The sequence below is a fragment of the Apium graveolens genome, chromosome 1 (assembly GCF_009905375.1).
Source record: "Apium graveolens cultivar Ventura chromosome 1, ASM990537v1, whole genome shotgun sequence".
Taxonomy (NCBI): domain Eukaryota; kingdom Viridiplantae; phylum Streptophyta; class Magnoliopsida; order Apiales; family Apiaceae; genus Apium; species Apium graveolens.
This window is the reverse complement of record NC_133647.1, coordinates 170,202,761-170,207,372: the sequence shown is the minus strand read 5'-3', so window position 1 is coordinate 170,207,372 and position 4,612 is coordinate 170,202,761. Positions and strand designations below refer to the sequence as shown.

The 4,612-nt window shown below is 38.4% G+C and overlaps 1 non-coding gene across 1 annotated transcript; it reads left to right on the top strand.

Moving 5' to 3' along the window:
* The first annotated feature begins 4,185 nt into the window (after positions 1–4,185).
* LOC141683792 (small nucleolar RNA R71) lies at positions 4,186–4,292 on the top strand. Its single transcript, XR_012560450.1, has one exon. It is a non-coding gene; the product is annotated as a small nucleolar RNA R71 (small nucleolar RNA).
* Positions 4,293–4,612: the final 320 nt, after the last annotated feature.

The following is a 4,612-nucleotide window of genomic DNA, read 5'->3' as shown; positions in this document are numbered from 1 at the left end:
ACCCTGTCGGCAAGCCCGTTGAAGATGAGCCCCTTGTCGTTTCCTCCGGTCCTGACGAAGACCTCCTGGACTAGCTTCTTTGTTCTTATTCTTATTTTTAAACTTGTGTAAACTTAATGCCTTCGAGATTGAATTCTTATGCCTTCGGGCTTACATTTCAGTTGTCTTCGGGCTAATTTTATTATATTTTATTTACCAAGAATTTTTAGTTTATGTTTTATTTACTTTTTCAGCCTCAATTTAGGCTTTAGTAAATTTTTTGAAAAATTTACTTATTCGGCCCCAATTTGGGTCTTAGTAAATTTTTTGAAAAGTTTACATATTCGGCCCCAATTTGGGTCTTGATAATTTTTTTTGAAAATTTTACTTCTCCGGCTTCAATTTGGGATTCAGAAGTTTTGTTGAAGAGTTTACTTATTCAGCCCCAATTTGGGCCTGAGTAAATTTTTTAAAACGTTTACTTCTTCGGCCTCGATTTGGGTCTTACTAATTTTTTTTGAAAAGTTTACTTCTTCAGCCTCAATTTGGGCCTTCGTAAATTTTTTGAAAAGTTTACTTCTTCAGCCCTACTCTGGGCCTTAAAAGTTTTTTGAAAGGTTCACTTCTTCGGCCCCAGTTTGGGCCTTAGTAAATTTTTTGAAAAGTTTACTTTTTCAGCCTCAATTTGGGTCTTAGTAATTTTTTTTGAAAAGTTCACTTCTTCCGCCTCAATTTTGGTCTATGTAATTTTTTTTGAAAAGTTTACTTGTTCGGCCTCAATTTGGGCCTTAGTAAATTTTTTGAGAATTTTACTTCTTCGGCCTCAATTTGGGCCTCAATAATTTTTTGAAAAAATTACTTCTTCGGCCTTAATTTGGGCTTAATAAATTTTTTAAAGAATGATGTATGCCTTCGGATAACTAATAAATTGGCTAATTATATTGCCCCTATCCGAAGGTCTATAATTCTAGTTTTAAAGAATATATAACTAGAAATTTATCAATACTAAATAAAAAAGGAAACTGGAAACATGTAACTTTCATTAAGAAATAGGGGTTCATACAATGTCATACATGCTTCTCATTTAGGGAATTCAAGTTGCGATACTGAATTAATAGACAGAATTATATAAACCGAAATAGACTAGCAGGGCTTCAGATGAGCTTACTAGAAAAAAATTGTAAAGCCCCCAAATCCGGGGTTAGGAACCTGGGTTGTCACGCAATCCTTCAATCATGTGTAACCTGCATTAATTCGAGAATCCAATAATTTCATATCACATACCCCCAATCTCACACACTCACAAGTTATAGCCTTAGAAACGACGTACAATAAGTATCATCTGTTATTAAAACTCAAATGTACTTTACAGGATCTCAAACAATTATACATAACCTCTACATGAAGTTACAATAATTATGACTGATATCTTATACCTATCTGATACTCTGGCACACCTGAGACAAAGCTGTCAGGGATTCTCCCCGTGACTGCAAGCGACTAAGTCCCACACCGGCATACTGGTTATCTGTTGTGTTGTGTCATTTAAAAGAAAGCAAGAGTGAGCTATAATCCCAGCATAATAATGTACAGTATGAAAATGACTGTATTATAAGCTTATGTAAAACATCATATATGATAATTATGTTTTATTCGAAATTAGTTTTCCATGGTGATACACACCTTCTTATGAAAACAATTCTTTAGGGGATTTTATTATCCTGCGAATACCTTAATAGTAAACCCAGCACCTAGGCTTGGGTTACGGTATTGCATCACAATTCCAATTGGAAGAATATGACACTCGTTGGAGCCACCGCATACGATGATCAGTCGTAATACGATAATAGTAACCTTTTCTACTAGTAGAAAGACGACACCTTCGTATCCCGGTTATCACCCTTGTCGCATTCGGGCTACGTGTCCCATTTTTGGGTATACACATACTTCACAAGTTCTTGAGTACACAGAGTACCTTCGCCTGCGGTACCTTTGGTAGTCCATCTAGCACACATAGTACACAGAATTCTATCATATCTCGAGAACTCGAACCACATCGAAGTTCCCCAAGCATTTTGCTTGTTGATAGAAACAGTTTATCTTACTAAGATATAAATGTATATATATATATACGTACTTCCGAAATTTTTCGGAGGAAGTACTAAGGATGTGAGTTGACCGTTGTCAACAGATAATTAAATAAAGGGGGAGTTTCTCTTTGAAGCTATATTCAAAATATTCAAAATAAGTCGAGATAATATTCTCCGACGATCTGAAATTATTCGAATGATATTCCAAAAATCAGAAAGTATTTTAAATCAGGTTCTACGATTTTTAAATCATAAATAAACCCTTCAATAAATAATAATTAATTAAATGATAATCGATAAATAATTAAACCTCGAATGAGTTTACTTTTAAAAGAATATTTAAATAATATTCCTCAACTAATTTATATTTAAGTAATATAATAATTTTTAATATTTAATCGAGTCTGAAATAAATATTCACTGGAGAATACTTCTCCCATAATAAATGAATAGTAAATAGATATTTATTATTCGAACGATCCACTCGAGTTCTGAAGTAACCGCAGAATCAATCACATCCACTTTTAAGCACTCCTCATCTTCTGTAGGGAATTTCATTGCCTTGAACACGTTGAAGGTCACATCCTGATCTTGTACCCGCATAGTAAGTTCACCTTTCTGCACATCTATCAAGGTACGGCCAGTAGCCAAGAAAGGTCTTCCCAAGATTATGGGAATCTTCTTATCTTCCTCAAAATCCAGAATAACAAAATCTGCAGGAAAGAAGAGCTTATCCACCTTGACTAGCACATCCTCCAATATGCCCCTTGGGTAAGTAATAGAACGATCAGCCAATTGTAGAGACATGTATGTGGGTTTTGGATCGGGCAAATCCAACTTTTTAAAGATCGACAACGGCATCAGATTGATGCTTGCTCCCAAATCACAAAGGCACTTGTCAAAAGTCAACTTGCCAATGGTGCAAGGAATGGTGAAGCTACCTGGATCTTTAAGCTTTGGAGGTAACTTTTGCTGCAGAACAGCACTGCATTCTTCCGTGAGAGCAACGGTCTCAAGGTCATCCAGTTTCACCTTCCTTGAAAGAATACTCTTCATAAACTTCGCATAACTAGGCATTTGCTCCAGAGCCTCAGCGAAAGGTATATTGATGTGAAGTTTCTTGAACACCTCCAGAAACTTACCGAACTGTCTATCCAGCTTTTGTTGCTGCAATCTCTTAGGAAAAGGTGGTGGAGGATATAGTTGTTTCTCCCCTGTATTACCCTCAGGCAGAGTGTGTTCAACAGTAGTCTTCCTAGGTTCCGCCGCTTTCTCCTTTTGCTTAGCTTCTTCATCTCTAATTTCAGCTTCTCCTTCTTTTGGCTTTTCAGCATCTACAACTTTCCCAGACCTTAAGGTAATAGCCTTGACTTGCTCTTTAGCTTCTTTCCTGCCTGGTACTTCCGTGTCACTAGGAAGTGTTCCAGGTTGACGATTGAGCACTGAATTGGCTATTTGACCGATTTGATTTTCCAAGGTCTTGATAGAAACCGCCTGACTCTTGCATAACAACTTAAGTTCCTCAAAATCAGCACTAGTAGGTGCAGCTGCACTTCCCTGTTGAGGGTATGATTGCCTTTGAGTATACTGCTGTGGTTGCTGGAATCCAGGTGGATTAAACTGTTTACTCACACCTTGCTGATATGGTGGCTGAATAGCATTCTGATTATTACCCCAGCTGAAATTTGGATGATTTCTGTTGTTAGGATGATAAGTAGCTGACACAGGCTGCTGTTGTCGCTGATAATTATTCACATACTGAACAGATTCGTTGACAAGAGAACACTGATCCGTAGCATGAGAACCTGCACAAAGCTCACAAACCATAGCTATTTGATTAACTCCATATGTAGCTAGAGAATCAACCTTCATCGCCAGCGCCTGGAGCTGCGCTGCAATAGCGGTGGCTGCATCGACTTCCAGAATACCTGCTACCTTCCCAGGCATCATCCTCTGAGTTGGGTTTTGATGCTCATTTGCAGCCATAGTCTCGATAAGATTATAAGCCTCAGTATAGCTTTTAGCCCATAAGGCACCTCCAGCTGCTGCATCGAGCATGGGCCGAGATTGGGCCCCCAAACCATTATAGAAACCAGTGATCACCATCCAATCGGGCATTCCATGATGTGGACACTTCCTCAATATTTCCTTGTAGCGTTCCCAAGCTTCGCACATAGATTCTGTAGGTTGCTGCGCAAACTGAGTAAGAGCACTCCTCATATCAGCAGTCTTTGTCATCGGATAAAACTTCACCAGAAACTTTTGCGCAAGGTCTTGCCAAGTAGTGATGGACCCAGCTGGTTCAGAATGTAACTTGTCCTTAGCTTTGTCCCTCAGTGAGAATGGGAAAAGCCTCAACTTGATAGCCTCATCAGTCACACCATTATACTTAAAAGTGCTGCAGATCTCGACAAAATTCCTTATGTGCATGTTGGGGTCTTCAGTTGCAGCTCCTCCAAAAGAAACAGAATTCTGCACCATCTGATTAGTGCCCGGCTTGATTTCAATGGTGTTAGCTTGAATAGCCGGATGAAGAATGCTTG